This window comes from Catharus ustulatus, chromosome 11 (genome assembly GCF_009819885.2).
Source record: "Catharus ustulatus isolate bCatUst1 chromosome 11, bCatUst1.pri.v2, whole genome shotgun sequence".
Taxonomy (NCBI): domain Eukaryota; kingdom Metazoa; phylum Chordata; class Aves; order Passeriformes; family Turdidae; genus Catharus; species Catharus ustulatus.
In genome coordinates this window covers 6,938,906-6,961,405 of record NC_046231.1, presented here as the reverse complement: position 1 = coordinate 6,961,405, position 22,500 = coordinate 6,938,906, and the positions used below count along the sequence as shown (strand labels likewise).

Here is a 22,500-nt window from a genome sequence, read left to right as displayed (position 1 = left end):
TAGTGAGATAACATCTTTTAGAAACCTAACAGTTTATTATCTTTGTTTCTATTTCTTGGCTTTTACATTGAATGAGCTGCAAGTAAACCCTAGAAAGGTATATCTGAGATTTTTAGACATCAACAAGAGCAGAAATTCCAGACAAACAAGCTGTCACTGTTTTTAGATACTGTGCAAATGAAAATGTTGGATGGGACCTATGTTTATCTGCAGCAGTCCAGGAATTTTCTGTTCCTATGTGTTCGAATATAGTAACTGAAATTCATTTATTTAAATTCTAAAATGGTATGGGCCTTCATATATGGGATCTGAATCCTATCTGGACACAATTTCATGTTTAGGAACACCAAATCTGATGACAGGAGTTTCCTTTACCCAGTTACAAAAGGTTTTTTATTCGCTACAGTCAACATTGTAGGTGCTTCTCTTGACTTTGACAATGTTTTTCTTCTCATGTAGCTGAGTTTTCCCATTGATGTGGGATTGGAGTAATGCCTTGTACCTGCTCACCACCATTCACCTCAATAGGAAAGTAACTCATGAGAGGATAGGCTTTGCTGTTCAGGGCTTATAATTCAAATATAAACCCAGGGATAACTGGCAGGAAAAAGAAAACTGGGTATGAGAAGAGAGGAGGGAAGAATGTCTTCCTAGGTATAAGGAACAATGGGGATGGCAAACCAGGTGATTACTGCAGGGTAGTTGGTGGTTTGCTGTGGAAATGTGAGTTTTAAAGAGGCTTGAAACTTTGATTGGAGTAATTGTCCTGTATCAGAAAAGTTGTATGGCAGAATTATCACTGGGGAAAGGTTTTGAAACACGTATCAAAGAATGCTTCAGTCAGCCAGCAAGGAGGGAAGCAGCTGGGTTTGGGAAGCCTTATGGTGGACATCACAGTGGCAATGAGCAGCCTGTGGTTGGTGTGGTGGAGAACCAAAGGGGAAAGAGGAGCTGGTGGGGACAGAGTGGGACTGCACTGTGCACTGGATGTAATCCTGACCAGGACTGCAGAGATCTTAGAGGATACAAGAGAAGTGTTGTATCAGATTGCACTAAGGGAGGGCTGTGCTGCTCAGTAGTGAACTTCTGCTTTCAGAACTATTTCATAGTGTTTTCATCATCAAGAGGAGCCCTTAAAATTGCTGTTTACCCTTCAAGCCAACAGACAGCATTGAGCAGCAGTGTGGTCCTGTCAGTGCTGACTGAATTAAACCAAATGCAGTCCCATGGCCAAGCTGCTGATTATTTCCCCCAGAAAGGAAGGCTCAATTCTGTCCATGCTGACCCCCACAGCCTGGCACTGCAGCTCTCAGAGCAGTCTGAGCTTCTCTGGGCAGTCAGTGCTGGTAAGGTGAACCCTGAAGCTGTGGTGCTTGAACTGGGGATTCAGAGACTGCTGTATGAAAGAGTTTGGTTGATGTGGATGTACAAAGTGTATTATTTGGAAGTGACCTTTAATTTTATTTGTTAGACATTCATAAGAATAAACATAGTTAGAATTCTCAGTCATAAATTCTTCAGATTATAGCTTCAGTCGAGTGAACTTTATTTTGCTCTAAGAACGCCCTTTGTTTTTGTTTCTATTTTGCTCACTAATGTAATGGCCCTAAATTCAGTACTGACAAATATCTTGGAAGTATTCTACTTGGCTTTTACTGCTGGCTCTTATCTCTTTTAAGTAGGGTTTATTAGATGAGATCATCTACAAAGGACTTATTTCTGTTATAAAATGGAATTTAAAAAAAGTAAAAATACAATTAGTAGCTGTTCTCTTTTTACTCAGTTTGAAACATTAGAATATCAATGTCAAAGAGAATAACTGGGTTTCTGGAGTATGCTATGCAACTTTTGTTTTATCCTGTTTTGTCCTCTTTTGCTGTACTGTCTAGGGGAAAGGATCAGAAGAATTTCATTCTGTTCCTCATCATTATCTTGAGAGGAGGTTTTCCCTTCTCAAAACAATCCAGAACCGAAAGAAGTTTTCAGTTCCAAATATGAAATGACCACCAAACACATACATTATGAAAGCTAAAAAATAGAAGGTGTTAATCCCATTAATATTGTAATTCTTAATGCCCTATGCTGTCCTGTAGATAGTCTGCTTGAGGTGGCATTGTCATATTTTAACATAAATGTCTGATTCAAACACTGAATTTTGACATATTAAATTTCTCACAGGTTTTATTTTTCCAGTTGTGACCTTCAGTACCTATCCAGTGTCTTTTAAGAATTTCCTCATCCAGGGAACAGATTCGTTGGCTTAATAATTGGTAAGAATACTTACACTGTTCTCATAATTTTTCTTCTACTTATGGATCTGAGTCTAGCTTAGTTTTTCCATATTTCAAAAAAATTATGGAAAATGAGGTACCTAAATTAGTTTTTAAAAGCTGTTATCACATTATTTTATGCCTGCAAAAATATTATTTCTATGCCTTGCAAAACTTTTTATTGTAGTTCTTTCAGGTTTTAGTGAGCTACAAATAGATTTTTTTTTCAAGAAAAAATTCTACTTGGTAAAATCATGAGCATTCATCTTTATGCAGTTGATATGTAATAATTGTGTTGGGGATGAATCATCATTTATTACTTTATCATCAGACTGCTGATTTAAAAAAACGCATGACACTCCTGATTAAATTCATTTCATCATTTTTGGTTGTTTTTTTTTTTTTCTGTAAGTTCAATAGAACATCTCATGCATATTATTAAGAACCATATTCTGTTGTATATTAGCATGAGAAGAACACCCATGAAAATCAGTGGGTGGAGGGGTGTACTACATTGTATTTGTGATTTCCCTCTGAGCTATTCCAATGCAGTAGAAGAAAAGCTCCTGTAAAGTCTGAGAAATCAGATTGGTGTGGAAATAGGTGTGAAATCAAAATTGGGTTATTTGGCCCTCAGTTTGAAATAAAAGTCTAGCTACTTAGGAAATAACCAATAATTAATTCCACGTTCCATATGCATTAATTGATCCTTAAATCAAAATTTCTGATAGCTTCTACTCCCAAATCAAATTCTTATGTTATTTCTTTATTTTAATTATTATACTGGGTTGTCCATTCCTTTTTATATCTTGTGAATTAGTAGAAACTCTGTGATTCAGAGGAATTGTGCTGATTTATAGCTGATGTGAGAGGATATCCAGGCATATTAAAGCTTCAGTACTGCAAATGCATAAGCAGGTATTGAATTACTGATGCTAATGGAATTACTCACGTGAGTAAAGTTGAGACGTAAGTGTTTTCAGGATTGATGTCTGTACTTATGAATTTATATCATTTAAGAGTATGGCTCACAATTTTTAAAACTTACTAATTGAATGTGAGCTACTGGATTTTATTCTAGACAATTGACTTGAAAAGAATTACGGTGACTTGATTCTAGAATAATTCCATCAGCTTCAGAGAAGATATGTGTGTTTTCTAATGCTGTAAATAAGGATGTAGTTTGACCAATTCACTCCACTGATCCCCACTAATATCAGGAAATACTTGCCAGAATAAAGGAGGAGCACAGGACCGGACAATTAGTGATACAAATGGTTTCAATCAAATGGTTAAATAGCTCAGCAAAGACATGGTTCATTTTGTAATAGCATTTGGAATCCAAATAAAACCGTCTGAGGGATGTGCTGTTTGTTGTGATGTTAATGCACAAAACAGAAAACTCTCAACATGTCTTGAATTTCAGGGGGGTGTTATGAAGCTATTATACGCTTAAAAAAAAAAAAAGGAAAAAAGAAAAAATTCCAAGCCCACAAACTTAAAATACGCATGCCGGAGCTCATACTCAATTCTAATTAACAAAGCTTACCTTTCCCTTGACCATAGAGGTCATCATGTAAACTATTTAAATTGATAGTAATATTATGCAGCACGAAATTAATTTTACATTGTATACAGTTTTTATTGTGACTTTATCTTGTTTCAAAAGTGCTTCCTTTCTGATTTTGTGGATATTACTGACTGGATTACTTTTATTTTGGTTTTTACACAACAGTTATATTAGAAATTTGCTGTTTTATTCTTACCTTCTTAGTAAAAATCCTTTTATCACACAATGGGTAATTTATATCCATTACCAGCCCTTTCAATCCTTTTCAGTGGTGCTGTCAGTGCCTTTGGCACAGTAATGATTAATGTGATCTAATAATAGTGTGCCATTATATTACCTTAGTAAAACATGTACCAACATCCTATTCAGATCTACCAAATTCATAGCTTCCTATAATATTTTTGTTGAAAGACAGGATTACTATTTTTCAAAGCGGAATTTTTTTTTTTTTTTTTTTTGCCTTTAACATATTTAATGAAATTCACAATTCTTTGCCATGGTAATCTTCGTGCATGCATTTGGGCTTGATGGGTGAATTTTATATCATTCTGCATTATTATGATTTGTTAGGCAAATTGTTTGACACGTAAAGAAAGATATGCATTACATTGTTTTGCTTTGTTAAGGGTGTATTTTAAGCATTCGGTACCTTCTGATTATTCCGCTGTATTTATCATACAGGGTATATTTAGATTGTAACATGCAAGAATAAGTATTTGGGCTAAAATGTGTCTTTTTTTCTACATTCTAACCCAGATACTGCCACGTTCTGCAGAAGGCAAGCTCTCTGCTCCTCTGCCCAGCAGAACCAGTTTTGGTTACAGTTGATTTGCTGTGGTGCTTGCTCTTTGGCACTTCCTTGCTTTTTTTTTGCCACTAGAAATGTGCAGAATGGTGCCCAACTGTGAGCTGGAAACTGGGATCGTGCCTGTAGTTTCAAACCAAGGTAAATAGACCCGACAGCCAGAGCCACACGTATCTGCCCCACACCTGAGTTTCACCCAGACAGAGCATTGCTTGACCCCAAACTCCAGCTGTCAGGTACTGCCAGTTCACCCAAGAGGTAGAGAAACGGTCCAGAGAACACTTTTTTCGGTAATAAGAAAGTTGGTGCTTGTAGAAGTGTTGAAGTGGTGTGTGTGACTGACTGCCTGCAGTCATTCCAGTCAGGCACTGATGGAGGGAGCACGGAGGGGTTTGGGGCTGCTCTTGCATCCAACACTGATTCCCCCAGTCCTCTGCAACAGGACCTTCCAGTCTTGGGTTCATCTGTTTAATAATGCTCCTAATCAGCATGGCTGGAGAGTTGGGATAACACTGCATCCTTGCAAAGCATCTTAAATCTTCATCACCCCAAGATGTCATTATTGCAGTCAGGGAGTCACATATTCAACACATATTTAACACTGTCGCAGCAAAATTGAAATGAAACAGCATGTCCACATTTTAACTCTGCTTTGTGATGTTTGTTAAATACATACTCTTACTGTTTCATCATATCACAGTAAATAATGAATGAGAAAAATATTTTAATCTTGTCAATACTAGGAATGTCTAAAAACAAGCAAAGTGTGTGTGTGCATTTATGTGGATTCCTTATTTGATTTAGGCTAAGCGATACAGCTGTAACATGATTTGAAATATGCAATCAATGTAAACGAAGAAAAATATTTTGAATGCAGTATATAAACTGTTTGGTTCTTTAGACATATTTTTAGGAAAAGAAAAAAAGATTATGATTGTCATACTATGTAACAATAATACTGCCACTGGAAATATATGCAGCAGCTTTATTTTCTGCCACGGTAAAGACAATCTTAAGTCTTGGTCATTTAAATCAAAGACATTCTCATCTCTTCCACATAGCTGATTCTTCATGACATAACAAGAAATGAAGGGGAAAATAAAGCCTGAAATCTTGGTTTAGCATTGTAGTCAAAAGGCTTAAAGAAAGTTCCAAAAGATGCTTCCCTGGTTTTAGTAATAAATAGTTATGTACAAAATAGAAGAGCCTTTTACTCCTCAAAATTGCTTTACTAATGGAGATATAATTATTTAAAGCTCTGAGCTGTACCAGTCTTGAATTAGAGATGCCTTAGGTTGGTCTGTGTATTGTGCAGATTGCATTATACCTTACAGCTTTATAGCTCCTGCATCCTGCAGTTCTACCAGCCAGGGCCAAGCTGAAATGAAAAATGGTGGCTTTCGGTTTTGAGCTATGAGTAGAACGGTCAGTGAAATGTTTCTCTCTCATTTCTCCACATGCAATTCAAAATAGATGTAGTAGACTGCAGAATAGACTTCTCCATGGTCTAAAGCATTTTCAGGGTCTGGTTGGCTGTTTTTTGAAATCGTTCTGTTCAGTGAGAGTTTCTTGTATGAAGTGCTGGAGGCACCAGGTTCCTCAGGGTAGTTTTATGTCTCTTTGGTAAAGCAGGATTGGAAGTCAGTGAATTGGACAGCCAGGGATTATTTCATCTGCACATCTGTCCATCTTTATTCTGATGGGACAGAGGTCCTGATGTGTCATGTCTGGGAGTAAGGCTGGTTGGAGGAGGGAGAAGAGGACCCTGATGCAGCTGCACAAGCTGTTAAAGAGCCCCATTACAGTTCACTGCCCTTCTTTGAGCTCCTGCCCCTGTTGCTGTATGTGATCCTTAACACACTTGGGTAGGTTAGGAAGTGGCTTCTTTTGTGTGACTCTGAAAGGAAGGCCTCCCAGTAAGCAGAGGAAGGAGAATAAAATAAAATTGAAGAATCTTGGCCTAGTCTTGAAAGATAGAAAAGCACAAGAGGAAAAGTATTTTTGGCTTTTAAGCTAATTTTATCTCTTGTGAAGCCATCAAGTCAATGAGTAGAAGTGGCAACTGGCAGTTCTTGGGTTATATTACTAGCCACTAGATAACTGTGTGACTTTAGTAATGAAACATAAATGTTCTCTCTGCTCCCCAGTGGGCATAATACCATTTACCTGTCTCAAAAATGCTTTGTAATTTAATTAACACTTGGAGTGCTCTTTGAGATCCTTAGATAAAAGCAGGCAAAATGAGTCAATTGTAAGAGAAATCCCAATTTATCCCCATTTAAAAAAAATTACACTTTGTCTTGACTTTTTCAAACCTCAGATAATGTTTGATAGGAGTTTTGGGCTTTGTTCTTACTGGTCCTTGGAGTCACTTATTCTTAGTGATTTGCATAGGCACAGTGTAGGTATTACTTTTTTGTTCAACAGAGTATTTTGGTGGATCATAAATTACCAGTCCCTGTGCTGGGAATCTGCTTCTGAGAGAAGCATACATTTTCAGAGGAGAATTTGAGTTGTGCTTGACAAGTTCTGCATTTTCCTTCAGTATATATCTTTCATTGTTTAGGGAGAAAGATTTCTTAATTTTTGGCTGTGCATTGGGTGTAATAGCTCGGCTTTTGTTTCATGAAGTTATGCTGTATGTTACTGGTAAATTACACGAGAGAAGTATTGTGACCACAGCTCTTCCACAGCCATGTTTAATTACCACATCCTGTCCCGACCAGATCACAGTGACCAAACCAATTCCTGTGTATAGACAACTGTTGCCCAGAAGTACACCCTGATCTGCCTTTGATTGAAATAATTGTATGTATACTTCTGCTTTGTAAGCCAGCTGAGATGTTAAGTTGATTTTCACATCTGTTCTGACCTCCAATAAAGAAGTTTATTTTTCAGCAAGCAGAAACACTTGCAGCAGGTGAGCTGCAGCTTCATCCATCCATTCTTTTCATCTTGTATTGGTAACAGCCAGATCCTCCTCTCAAATCCTAAAGCCCATCTCATTGCTCCTGGGTTCCTAATTCATTCACACACTTTTTCCTCTTCAGCTTCATGCATTCATGTGGTCTTTGCTGCCTACCCCTCACTTTGCTTTTAGAGACAGTGGAAGCAGCACACACACACCTGCATACAGCTGGGCTCAAAGTAAGGTTCTTGGCAAAAAGTCTGTGTTCACACATTTTCCCCCTTTTAATCTACTTTCTGCCACTGTCTTATTTTAACTCCTCAAAAGGAGTTTAAACATGCTCCTAGATAAGAGGATAATCTCTACAAGCATCTTTACCACCAGCAAAAATGTGGCACACCTGTTTGCACACAGGCTTGAAGAAATGTCTCAAAGTTATGCTAAGCAAGTCTGCCATTCCCTTCTGGTATGAAAAGTGTCATTATTTTGAAGTTCTAAGTTGCACTGTTTCTGTAACAGCACATAATAAAACCTAGATGGGAGTTTATATCTTTCTTGTTCTTGCCTTCATCTTCTCCAGCAGTTGTTTCAGCAGAACCCTTTTGCTTGTGCTTTGATAATTTAAACAGACAGTCTGATGCAGTTGTGACAAACTGAGGGCTGGCTCTCAGCTCTCACGGAAATCTGGCAAAGTCAGAGTAGCTCAAGCGATCTGCCACTGCTTCTCAAACATTTTAGAGTAATACAGGCTCCATTTATCAGAAACTGTTAATCTTTTTTCTGACTCTATATCTGACTTTCCTTCTTTATAAATTTTATTTCACTTTTTAAAGCATATTCTACCACAGAAGAACTGGAGAAAAGGTAAAGAGGGAGGTTTTTGTGAAATTCTTACCCAGCTGTGGTGCCAGGTATCAGCTCTGGGAGATGCAAATGTGCAGTAGCAGTGTGGACACCTGTGTACAGGACTTTCCAGGAGCAGCTGCTTTAAGAACAGGTGAAAGTGTGCAGCTCTAGCAGTCAGAAAGCAGAAGCTTCTCTCCCTTTCTCTCTGATGCCCTTCCCCTGGAACATTGCATTTTTATTGCAAGTGTGGCTGGATAAAAATAGAGCACATCTTAATGCTCTTAATAGAGATCCCAAGTGTTGCTTTGAATGGACATTGTCCTGTGAGCTCAACATTAGAGGAAAATTCTTATGATCCTTTTCTTTCCTGTGGGTAACTGCACATTGCATAGCTGACCAAATATGCCAAGACTATGGAAAAAGAGAAAATGGCAAGATGACTATTTCCCCAAAACAGTAAACACACATTGCAGCCTGCCTTCTTATTTGAGAATGCAAGATTTTACTTTTTGAATAACTACTGTATTTTAACAATAGGCATCAAGTGGTTGCTATGTGATACACAACAGTGTTTTTCATGAACTTTTGGCTGCTGAATAAGCCCAGCAAATATGGGTTCTTACCCTTTTAGTTTTCTGGGTCAATTCATTTTGCACAAAGGAGAGAATGATAATTTGAGTTGTAGGCAGAGAATGTTTTCTTCACATGGTAGGGAAGATGAAAGCTTTTTTTATTTCTTTTTAAATTAAAAATTATAATTCTTTATAGAGTTACAGATAATTATCTTGTTACTAAAGGTATCCCATAAGCTTGTTAGTCTTTCTCTGTAGAATAATTGCTGATTGTCACTGCAAACTAAAAGTGAGGGAGAATGAGGGGAAACATATAAATATATATATATAATGTGTATGTGTTGAAGTTATTTTGTTTTTTTAAATGCTATTTGATTGCCTCAAAAGTAACGAATTAGGCAAATGCTCTTTGTTAGGTGGTGCTGGCTGGTTATGGATCATACAGAGTTGTTTTCTGAACTGTCTAAATGCTCAACCCTTTCCTGCTTATGGGTCAGAGAGGACAGTGTCTGTCAGATTTAGCTGGCTTCCTGATGGGAAACCACCTTGAGGGTGCTTTTATGTTCTTATCTTCCATTCTTCTGTTGTTGGGATCCCATGGAGCAGGATTTGTGTAAAGTGTGGATCTAAAATCTGCGTGAGAGCAGGGACTGGCACTTAGTAATGGGAGAGGAGGGGCCAGGTGTGGTGGTGGAGGAGCAGGAGGATGTCAGCAGCTACTGGAACACACAGAGGAACAGCAATAATGGCACCTGATGTGGAGGGAGAGGGAAGACTCCAGAGACAGGGATAAAGGACAATGTTTGGGGTAGGGGAGGAAGTTATGCATTCAAGTTACGCAAGGGAAGGGAGAGAAATGATTTCTAGCTGTGCAAACGTACATGAGAACATGTACCTGTCTCTAGTTTCTCAGGCTAAAATACTAATTTAATTGTAATTAACTCTGGAATGAATGCACTCACAGGGGCCTACAAAGGAAGGCTTTGACAGAGATAGAAGGGCTTGGTGTGGTGAAGAGTGAAAGTTGGAAGAGTGTTGCTGAGGACAGCCCATCGTGTTGAAAGACAAAGAGGATGGGTGGAAGGTTTATCATGCTCTTCATGTGAGGTGTTTCTAAGCCACAAGCTATTGTGTCCTGTAGCAGATGTGGACAGACCTTTGTTTAGTCTTGGCCAGATTAATGGAGCACAGAGTCTACATGGCAGATTCATTGAGGCTCTGGAGGGAGCTGGCTGAACCATGGATGCACTGCTGGCCATGGCTGGTGCTCACTGGATTTGGTTTTTCAAGTAAAATACAGTTGTGATTACTCTTCTTTTTGCTGTCTGTGTATGACAGCACCCATCAGTGCTCATCCATCCACTGAAGTATCACAATGAGACGTGTTTGAAAATGACAAAGATGTACAAATTTCATCTGAGCATTGTGGCTGTTCATTCTCTAAGGCTCTTTTCTTATCTCCTCACCATGCTGCCAAAACACAGCTCTAGAGCAGGTTCCAGAAAGGCTTCATTCAAAGCCATCTCTCCTCTAATCTGGACATAACTTCAATCAATTCTCACAGTGGCTGTAGTTCTCCGTTTGTGTAATTTACATAATTCCATTAGGTTGAATAACTTTACACAAATTTGTACCTTCTTCTGCTGAGGAGGTTTGGTTGTTATTGCTTTGGGATTTTTTGAGCACAGTCAACCTCTTTCTGCATACAGTCATTGTGGCAGATATCAGCCACAAAAACACCCATGTTTCAGCTTAAAGATTTCTTTACTGAGAAGAATAAAGTTACAGCATGTCCCAGGTCACTGCATCCTGACAATGTTCAGAAAATTCTCATCTTCCCTCTGCATTTTCCCAGTTGCCCTTCTCTTAAAAGCACCTATTGTCTCTTTTTGTCTAAGTTCATTCCAAATGCAATTTTGAGGGCAATATGTTTTCTTTTTGGTCTCAGCAACACCCCTACCCCACAGATAATAGGGATTGCTTACTCAAATAGAAAGAAAAATTCTTTTATGGATGACATTTTTATTTTATTAGATGTTCCATGTAAAGCATTTATCATTGGAATAATTTTCCCTCTCAAAGTCATATCAGACACAAAGCTGTCTTCAGGGCTATTTCTTCTAGTTCACTGGACAGCTGTTCTGCCTGAAAAGAAAGAAAAGATCATATATCAATCAAAGACTTCAGGAGAATCCTTATGTTCTTTATCTAATAGGAAAATCCTAACAGCGAGTTCTTGATCTTCTGACTTGTGCTTTTTCAGTTTGAAGAACTGCATTGATATATTTTGCAAGACTATCTATTGGGTTTATTTTTAATGTATCTTTTGTGTGTCGTTTTGATGCTTGGAGGGTGTTACAAACTCATCTTCAGTAGTGACAACCACATCATAAGCAAACAGTTTTCTTAGCCCTGTGACTCGATTCATCCTCTTCTGAATGTCACAATGGGTAGAAATTAGTGCTACTTAGCAGAAACAAGGTTCTCATCTTTGCTCTGCTGGTGCTGAACTGATTTCCAGTGGAAAAAGACTAAAGGGCTGAAAGATGTGCCCAAGTTACAGCCTTTTAAACTGGTACAGATGTCTGTATTTACTCATAATTCTGCAGTTTTGTAACTCCATTGCAGTGAAATAAGTAACAGAGAATAATTTTTTAAAAATATTTTATTGCTAGTTATACAAATATCCTAGTCTGCCATGCTAATTTAATGAAGATTCAAAGTACATTAGAGTTCTTGGTCTTTAGAAAAATATTCAGAATACCTTACATGATTAACTAAACAATGTGTATATACAGTAGCAGAATTGAGATTAAAGTGTGTCCTTTCATCTGTAAGTGTGGGGTGAGAAGTGAACTTGGTTGCTCCCTTTGAGCCTAGCAGTGATTACCTTCCAGAATGAAAACCACATCCTCCAGGCAGGGATTCCTGGCTGTGTTGTGAGCTGAGTGTCAGAGCATGTTTGCACTGCACAGGTACACTGGAGCCAGGCTGGAGGCTGACTTGGAGACACAGGAGCCCAAGGGAACTATTAACCCAACTTGAACATTTTTGCACAAGGGAAAAAGAAAGGCAAACTCAACTCCAAAAACATTTTTGTATGCACCTGTTGATGCCCTTTAGAGCAGTCTGTTATGTGTGGATGCTATGCTGGCATTTGATGGTATCTTCAGAGCCCAGACAATGCCATGTGGGGCTAAGCAATATAAAGATTTGCAGTGTTTTGATGTGTTTTGCTGAAAGAGGCCCTCTGTTCTCTCAGCCAGCAGACCTTGACTTTGGTAAGGCCTTGCAAGGGTTGCCTGGCCTGGATTCCTTTATATAGGATTGCAAGCAAAATTAAGGCATGACACAGCTAATTATGCAGTGGAAAAGAGGTATGAGAAATGAAATATGTGCCAGCATAATTGCTGTAAATTATTGTATTTACATATACTTAAAGTCATCCTGATCCCAAAAATTTCCTGAAGCAAATGAATTTATTGATTCTAAGCAGACTGTGGATCATATCGCTTGCCATATTGGATCAGAATATTGGGCCATCAAGAGCCATTGATTATGACCAGGAGCAGAAGATTTAGAGGAAAAAGCAAGAAACCTGTGATCAGTCATTGTAGAATAAGCTCTCCTTAAGGATGTTGTAATTATAAGCAGGATGCATGGCCAGTGTGCAAACTGTGATAGCTCCAAACAAAGGGAAAACAATGGGGATGATTTAATTCTCTTTTGCTTTGAAATAATAAAAAAAAAAGGATCAGTTTTATTTAATCAATAGACTCTAGGGTTTGATGTATGGATGAAAACTTACAATCAGTGGAATAATACTTCTGGTTAAGCACTTCTCATCAGGAACTTGTTTGACCTGTGAGCTGCTTCATTTTTTAAACTTAGATGTCTCTATTATAGAACTTCTAAAGATTGTTGCAGTGCCAGCATGGGGAGTGTGTGTGTGTGTGTGTGCTTTAATACGGATGCATCTTGCAGGAGAGGAGATAAACCTTTTTCTTTGTACACAGACACATACATGATTTATCAAACATATTGTATTACTCTGTCTTTACAGTAAAACGTACAGTGGATGTGAATTACTCTATCTGTGAAGGATTAGAAACTATGATGTTCTGTCTTGTATTCAAGAAGAGGATTACTCTGCAGATAACGTGCAGATAATTTACTTTTAGTAAGGCAGTGCAGTTTAAGGACCAAAACATCAACTTTCTTGAGGCAAAAGGAATAGGAATTGGTATGGAAAAATATAGGGTAGTTGACCACTCATGAAAATTTCAAGAGAACATCAGAAATATATCATTATGTTTTTATTTAACAGTTGTCATTTACATCTTCCTAAAATGGTCTTTTGATTAGAAAAATTAAAAATATGTTGTAAATGCCGAGTACCTTGAAATTCACCAATTTTATTGCATGCATTGGCATGATTGGTAGCATTACATGCCAACAGCTCATTTGAATATGAAACATCTGTACATTATTATTTAGGGATTTTTCATCTGTTGATTTTAGAAATGAAGATTTTATGAGTCCTTGCATGCATAATTGTGTGTTACTTATATACATAAGCAGCTAGTAATAAAAGAATTGGGCAAAAACACACTGTATGTGGTTCTGTGATTAAGATAGGAAAGGCAGTGTATGAAGAAATACAATATGCACTGTATTTGATTTTAGGTGTGGCAGCAGCAATTATGATTTTGTAACAGTGGAAGTAACATGACAGTTCAAAAGCACAGTGAAAAGATTATGCTTTCTTATAAACAGCAATGTAAATTCTTAAAATAACAATGTATTTTTTACATTTTTCACTGGATATCAAGATAATCCAATTTAGAACAATTTATTCTCAACAGGTATGGTAAAAATAGATATATCATTCTGGAGCGTGGTATAATACATTAATTTTTATGAGTGAGTTATGAAGATGTACAACTCAGGACCTAGGATAAACATTATATTCCTTAATTAATCCATTACATTATGGCACATATGTGTCACTTTTATTACCCTAAAATGAAAAATGTTGGGGAAAGAAAAAAAACCTGTTTTTCTTTCTGTATTAGAAAACCTGTCTTCTAAAATCATGAAAACATAAAATCTAATGCAGCAAACACTATTAATGAGTTAAACATCTAAATTCCTTGAAGACTTGTAAGATAAAGAGCCATCATCTTCTGGTAATCATTCAAATACATTCTTAGCTCAAACATATTAAAGCTTTTGCATGCAGTTTCTATGCGTTTAAATGAATCCAGACAAATTCCATCTAGAGAATGCTGGTGAAGCTGTGACTGAGCAATATAGGAACATGGTGGGAAATGAAAAAAAAGTCACCTGTCCCTTTAATATCCCAAAATGCAGGGATATAGATTCCTATAGATTCAGAAGCCACCCATAGAGATCTACAATGAATCTTTCTGTCATATGGGTCTTATCCTAGCCAAGATTCTCCCTTCTGTCCCAGAACAGATCTCCAGTAATCTGGTGATTTTTTGTAATGGATAGGAAACTCATAATTTCTATGGCAAAATGTCCCCTTTGCCTGAGTGCTCTGGCCTTAGCTTAGGAAGTCATTCCCTTTGTCTCGGAGCGTGGGCGGGTATCACATTTTAACCACAGAGTTTTATTTACAGATTGGAATGAATATTAGGGTTGTAATTATGAATATTTTGTATTTGCAGCAAAGGGTCTACAAGAGTGTTGGTTGCCCATTGATTAAAGAATTGACTCTCCCCACACTCCAGCCAGGTAAGTCCCATCAGCCATGCAGCTCCGGGTGCCTGTGCTTTGGGAAGTGGGGGATGTTCTAAACAATGGTCACTGGCAGAGCTTGGAAAACGTACCAAATCTCCCTCAGTTCATGGTCAGGGACTTCTCAACACAATTTATCTCTTTGGTTAGCTAATATGGGAGCTATTTTTCCAAAATGTGGCATTTCAGTGGTATTTAACTGCTAGAGCTGGGTGCTGAAACAATCACCTTCATCTTGCCTACTGCACTGTATTGGAACTTCCTAATATCAAACCCCCAAGATTTTGAATGTGTGCTTTGTGAGCCCAAAAGCAAATGATCTTTTACATATCCATGTGAATACATTTTCACGTGATTTTAAAATGCTAGGTTATCTGTCACTATTTGTCATTTCTAAAATCTGATACTAATAGAATTTAGTATTTGTCATTTTACATTAAAATAAGAAAAGACATAAGACAGCACAAACCGAAATGCTATTAACAAAAAAACCGAATTAGAGATTATTGTGTATTGAAGACACGAAATTTAATACAAATTAGCACAATACAAAGAAATATGTTTTTCTGCTATCTCAGTATTAGAAGAAAAGCTCTGTTTTTCTCCATATGTCTGTGTCACCAGGTTGTTATTTCTTTTGTTTAGTCATATAATAGAATGTGTTGAGACATATTATACTCAACTTGTGTAACAGCCTACAAATACTGATTGCAGTTTGAGCTTGTTATGGAAAAGTATTGCCCTGTGGATTGAGAAAATGACCAACAGCGGACTATAATCTATGAAGCTGAGAGCAAAATTGCCAACTAGAGGTCATTTTTCAAACCAAGGGGCAATAGTTTTCTACTATAAACTGAATATTACAGTCAGTATATGTTTTATTAAACCATTTCAGAAACTTGGGAGCAGTTTCATTTAAACTTCTTGCTTGATGTGGCTCAGAGAACAGGCCCAGGGCAGCCCACAAAAGAGGCCTAGTGCAGTCTCTATAATAAATATTCTGTATACTCAGTAATTATGAAGGCTTTAGGGCCTTTATGGTGAATGGCCATATCCTGCCACCATTCTGAATCCTTAGCAGCAATTGAAGTCATTAAGATTTGTGTATAAAAATGAATGCAGGCTGCTGTTTTTCACTGTAAAGCTGTGACAAACTAGAGCTGAACTATATAGAAAAGTCAGTTATGGCTATTGCAGTCTACAAGATTCAAAGCAAAATGCCTTTTCCTCCTCTATATCCTCTTTCTGGTTTTCTTCCCTACTGAAGTATGGAGATGATGGCTCTCGTACAGAGGTGATAGCCTAGTGCCTTAGTCAGTAAGAAGATTTCCACTCTGGAATAACAGAAATGATAAACATGTTTGGGCAAAGTGAAGCCTTTAACCTCTCCTATAACACACCTTGCTTCTCCACAGAGGGTTCTGCCACTCTGTGCTGGGAATAGAGGTGCTTCCTGCAGTCATTGTTGGAGTGACTCTTAAATGTTAATATTTTTTCAGTACAAAACCCTCAATGGCCTTCAGGCTTTAAGAAGAGTAATGGGGAGTTCTAGCTTCTCTGTAAAAGTAGGGTGCAAAGAAATATCAGAAGACCACAGTGGGTTGGGGGATAAGGAAGCCCAACAAAGTATTTAACTTTTTCTTTGAGAATCCTTGATAAAAAAAAATCTTATTTAGAACTCCTTGTGGAACTTCTCCAATAGCTTCTTTTGTAAGCTTCAACATCAGTTTCTCTAACTTGCAGGATTTCTGATTTTCTATTTTGGGGCAAAGCTCAGAGTCTGATCCTGATTTTTGTGGCATAACGATATCACAGACCAATACTACTATTTTGTGCACAGCACATATATTTAAATTCCTGCATATCCAACTTGGAAATTCAAGTTTCAGGATCATGCCTGTAAATTGTGTGGTCCCACGACCATAATTGGAGATTTCTATCTGTATTTGCCAGATTATGGCATAGTTATGGCTATAGTATGAGCAAATTAGGTGCAAAATATGTTTTTCTACTTGGAGTTTTAAAAGCCAGACCTTACAGCCATATGTGTGTATATATTATACAGACACAGACATAATTTTCAAATGGTCATAATTTTAAAGGTCTACATAAAACTTCACCTCAGCAAGGGTGATGGATTAGAGTAATAAAAAAATGGAGCAGCAAAAGTCCTGTTGTACATCTAGTCCATCTTCTTGACGTTACAGGATTGTTCCCTACAGGGTACTTGCTGATACTTTGTCCAGAGCAGGTTTAAATGTCCCAAGCAGTGAAGTTCCCACTAAAGTCTGACAGACATAATTCAAAGGATATTTTTCTATCTTAAGTTAAACAGTTTACCATGATATGTTGGTCATAACTTCAGGGACCTGTCCTGTGTGTGTCTCCTTGGTGCTTCCAGACTTCTAAATATTTGCAGAAAATCTCCATAAATTACTTTGGTGTTGACCATGCCATTTCCACTCATCCTCCATCTCAAACTGTCACTGGGCAGATTGTGAGGGTTTTTAAGACCGAGCCAAATGAAGATAATGCTATTAATTTAGTGCTGCATGTATTGCCTAATATATACACACTATATATACGATTATGTATCTAGTTTGTGTTCATTTCTAGGAGGATGTTGTTTAGAGGACTGTCTGATTGTGTTGGGCTTCTGCAAACATATAATTAATCTCATTTTTAGCAATGCTGAGCTCCAAGCTGATGGTGTAGAAATATAGGGTTATTTGTTTCTAGAACATTTTTATTATGCACTTTCTATTTTGATTGACAACTATTAATATTTTAAAATGACAGAACTAAAACTTATGCTGCCAGATAGCATCAAATGTAATGTATACTAAGTAAACAGAAGCATGTGAGCAGGATAATATTTATTGTATAGTTACACAGCAATGTGTAAGAGACTAGAGAGAGAATTATTCTTCAAGAGGGATATTTGATATTTTACGCTCTTTAGAAATACAAACGCAGGACTGAACTTTGTACCCTGTTTCCTCAGGGTAGCATGCAGATTTTATCATCTATCCTGGATGGGTTGTTCTTGAAAGCTGCCCTTCTTCACCTTCCTTTCTCTCAAATTGTCTGTACAGGAGATGAGGGGGAGAAGATCCTTCCAAGATGAATTTTATGGCTCTTCTGCTTTACCATTTGATGGTTTGTCTTGTAGCTCCAGCTGAAATTTCTGTTCAACTCTTCATATCCAGTCCTTTTCCTGGAGAATTTGACTGTCCAAATCAGATCCTTTTGGGGGAGAGGCATGGTCAGAAGTGTTGTGCAATAGGAGAATCATGAGGAGAAGGATTGTAGCCACTGTGTCCAAGTCAGGTTGCAATTTCTCTTTTGGGAAAAAAAAATTAGTCAAGCAAATACTAATTTTGTCTTTAGAACAAAAATAATAGTTACTATGAAATATATGCAAATTTCCCATGTATTTCTAGTGAATATTTAATATAAAGCAATTAGAGGCAGGGTAAGAATTACATAGCTTTTAAAAAACAATGAATGGAGAGGCTCCCATTTTCATGACAAAATTCACCCATCTAAGATTACTTAGGGAATTCAAGTTAACAGGAAGAAGCTGGACTGTTCAGAACCTGGTTCAGAAAGTTCTTCTTAGGTCTGTGTGCATTGACTGCCCTGCTGGAGCCAGGCTTGGCTTTACAGTGGGATGGCAGAGATGTGCATCTCCTGAAAGTACATATAAACAGTCCAAACAAAGTGAATGAAAATGTAAATTATTGTGCTGTGTTAACAAGTAAATTGATAAAACTAGCATTAATCAATAAGGAGGAAGACTTTGGCTTTTTTTTTTTTTTGGCAAAATAATTTCAGTTTGCATCCTTCAGAGCAAAAATTACTCAGCTCAGCTTTACAGGAAGTTTTCCAGGCACAGAATATATTAGGCAGAAGTACCTGGTTTATCTTGTGTAGTGAAGGTAATAAAGCTGTGTTCTACCTGTACTATTTTTTCCTAATTTAGATCTAGCTTGGCTATTTCAGTGAAGTACAATGTGTACCTATCTTTAGCAGAAGAAACTCTAAGAGGCAAGTCTTTAATTATTCTCAATTCAAATTTTTTATGAATGATGAAGAGTAACCACTTGTGTCCTTTGTCTACCACCAAAACAAGTAGCTGTAAAATCACAAGATAATATCATTAGGCAGTTGGTTGTGACAAAAGAGGGTTAACTGGAGAAGAGAAGGAATGTCACTGGGGTTGATATATTTCACCTTTATTTACATTGATAGAAAAAGTATCCATGTGTTTTAATTTTTCCCTGAATGTGCCTTTACATACAGTGTCTGACTCTTACTGGGGCTGTTGGGCAGCCCTTTTAAACAGTTGCAGTTTCTAGCTGCAATTAAAATGTCGTTAAACACGAGATTTATATATATATATATATATATATAAAATACCTGATCACACAGCATTTATATGAACTGTTTGGTGAAGTTCTGCATTCATTCCTTAAATAGAGAACATCATGTTTTATTGTTGTAAAACTCTCTTTTGGATTACAACCTCCACTTTTCCCTTAAGTGTATGTGGTTGCTGCAGGATTCATCCACTGTGCCTTCTGCATTTCCTTCAGCTTTTCCATTCCTTGCAAGTGGTTTTCCTATTGACTTGTGCTTGGCATCAGGGTGATGCCATTAGCAAAAATACCAGTCTTAAAATGTTTATTATGAATCTGGATTGGTGAGGGAATAGCAGGTGCTTGGGAAGTACAATTTGGGAGTAGAAGTTCTTGTTGATCAAGGCAACGTGTCATCGTGCCTGACGTACTTGTGAATTGTTATCAGTCCTGTTACCAATTTATGTCTAATCCCTTCTTGTCCATCTGTGATGCTTATGGTTCATCTCTTCTGGGCATTAATATCCATGTTTCAGAATGATACATCTAATGACGGACCTCACTTTGAGGGAACAGTGCCATGTCGTGATGGAATAAAGTGCCATGATGTCTTAGGTAAATAAGACAATTGGTCTGGGAAGAGGAAAAAAGAACTTCATCTGGCAGAAAAAAAATAAGAGGAGAACCTGTTGGTGTATGACTGCTATTGAAATGAGGGTACTACCCAACAGAATATAAATGAAGAAATGTGCCATCAGACGTGTAATTAAAGTAAGGGTGGTTGTACGGAGGTTGGGATCATGGGAAGTGCCTTTCAGGTAACATTTTTGCATTTTGCAGCCATGGCTCCTATAAACTTCTGTACTGTACTCCAGCCCAGTGCAAATTGCAGTGTTTTGTTCTGAGATTTGGGAAGAATTGCGTCAGAGATGTTACTCATACGGATCTTAACTGCAGTCTTAGATCACCAGGGTCAGGATTTCAATGCCAGCACTGTTCCCATTTGTGCATCTCTTTGTCTCCTGTAATGTAAATCCTATTCTCAAATGCTAGTGTAGGCTTGGCACTGATATTCAATGGGAGCAAAGGCATCAGAGATCAGATGGAAAATATGTATATACTGCATCTGTGTATTGTATGTGGCAGTCAGGCAAAGTGATGGAGCAACACTTTAAAACAAACAGGATCTTTATTATACAGTCAAGTGGGGGAAAAGAGGATGTTTCTATTTATCTGTTGGATTGTTGTTTTTTTTTTTTTTTCCTTGGGTGTTTCTATCTTTGACTGATACAAATATTTTGGAATCTAAACATATCTCTGCAATACTGTTGTGTCTTTGTTCTGGATTTCTTTCATCTTAACTTATCAACACAGTATATGAGCCATTTTATCCTACAGTGTGATCATCATCCTAGTGTGTGTTTGCTCATTAATGTCAGGTTAAGATCTAAAGAAATACGAAAGTAGGAGTGAAATTTCTTTCTTTCCTTTTTCTTTTTTTTTGTTTTGTTTGTACTAATCTTTTTATACTAATAATGATGGAAAAGAGGAAACCTGTGCTGTGGCTTTAGGTAAATAAAAGGTATATACATTTTCCACAAGTGCTCTATTGCTTCCAGACTTGAGTTGGCTTAAATATTAGAACTCAAATATGATCTTAAAACAAAAACTGTGATCAAGTCTCTCTTTGGAGTAGGGACTAATTGGTTTGATATTTAGAAATAATAGAAATACCCTAATAAAATGTGCCTTAGAAACAAACGTATATGAATTTCATATTCTAATATTTGTATTTTTTCACTGAATAGTTTTTTTTCCACCCCTATCCTTTGCATAAGTTCATGAACATTTGGCAAGGATATACCTGATGTACATAGTGAAGAAATTTTGAAAGAGAAAGTACCAAGGGAAAAATGTAAGAGCTAATAATTTTTTTAAATGCTGTTGTTTGCTAATGGGACACACATTTGTTACACAAGCCATCTTCTCTCTTTTCCTTCCCCCCCACCCTAAAGTTACCCAAATAATATTTTTAGACAGCTTTTGCATTTATAGAAAATACTGAAACAAAACTAAAACAGATTTCTGATTTTCAACTAAACCTGAAATTTTTCTTGACGGGTACAGCCAGAAGAAGGGGAGAGGGATGCAGGAGTGGGCCAGGCAGACCACAATTTGCACATCAGGCTGTACAATATAAGGTGTTTGGAATGGTCACAGTTGGAGCCTGCTCCTCTCCACTAGCTAAGCAGGATAATTGTTCTAATCCTGGTTGTATGTGGCAAAAAATGTCCCAGGAGCAGCACTGGGCAAGTGGTTTGCAGAGCACGAGGCTGGAGGTGAGGGGAGCCCACAGCAGGGGAGTGATGGACACTGACCCTCGAGCTGACTGCAAGGGTCAGAGGAGATTTCCAGCTGAGCAAAACCCTGAGGCACAAGAGCTAGAAGTGAATGAGTCCCTTTGGGGAGCTCAGCTGCAGGCTGAGGGCATTAGATGGACCAGGCTCCTGCAGAGCTACTGCCCATGCCCCACCTTCACCTGAACCATCCAGCCCTCAGCACTGCTTGTTGGCATTCCTCAAAACCCTTCTTTCCTTTTGTGGGCACACATCACTGCCCACAGTCACATAAAAGTGAGCACGTAAGAATATGTTTTGTCTTGAAAACTTTTTAATTTGATTGACATGATTTCCAACATAAAATGCATCTTCTGAAGTTTGCACGGGGAGGTATGCAAATGTTTGGATGGAGCTGAAATGCCTGGTTTACATCTGGTCATTTCAGATTAGGCTATATTGTAATAGAGCATATGAAAACACAAATGACAGAATTTAAGGACAGCGTTTTGACTTTCCTAAGGTAAACGTTTTCACATGGCAATGTCAGTTTTGGCCTGTTTTGAGTTGAAATTGTCTGCTGAAAGTTTCATTTTTAACAGATTTACCTATGCTAATGAGTTTAGCAACTCTGGCCCTTTCATATCAGTCCTTCCTGAGAATCACCATGTCTGCCTCTACTTGTTGCTTTATTATTTTTCAGAGCTGTCAGTTTTCAGTCCTCTTCAGACTCCCTCCCCTGTAGCAGGAGGCACAGAGGTCTTTTTACTGCATTCAGAGTAGGAGACACAAAGAAGCCCACAGTCTAGTTACTGAGCTAGGTTTATTGCAGTAAGTTGGCATTGTAGGGCACATTCTTCCCAACATCTTGAAGCTTTTAGCAAGTCTTTTCTCTTATTTGAAAACTGACACAGTTTGGCTTCTGTTTATGAAGGAGTCACAGCCCTGCAACACTGATTTGTGCTTTCCTAACTCTGTTCTAGTGTGCTTTCAATAACGTGGCAATCCCGTGTGAAACCTTGCAGCTTTATTTACTACATCAAGTTCAGCAGTAGGCAGTGCTTGAATT

The 22,500-nt window shown here is 37.7% G+C and overlaps 1 protein-coding gene across 19 annotated transcripts in view; it reads left to right on the top strand.

The window, feature by feature from the left end:
* The window catches only part of ZNF536 (zinc finger protein 536), a 348,301-nt gene that overhangs the window by 52,103 nt on the left and 273,698 nt on the right, over positions 1-22,500 (top strand). For 13 of the 19 annotated variants that reach the window (XM_033069416.2, XM_033069413.2, XM_033069424.2 and 10 more), the window contains 2 exons: positions 2,179-2,270; positions 14,665-14,731. The gene's annotated coding sequence lies outside the window, so the exon portion shown is untranslated. Of the gene's footprint in view, positions 1-2,178; positions 2,271-4,720; positions 4,787-14,664; positions 14,732-22,500 lie in introns of all 19 variants that reach the window. The other 6 variants (XM_033069427.2, XM_033069425.2, XM_033069426.2 and 3 more) reach the window with 4 other exon arrangements.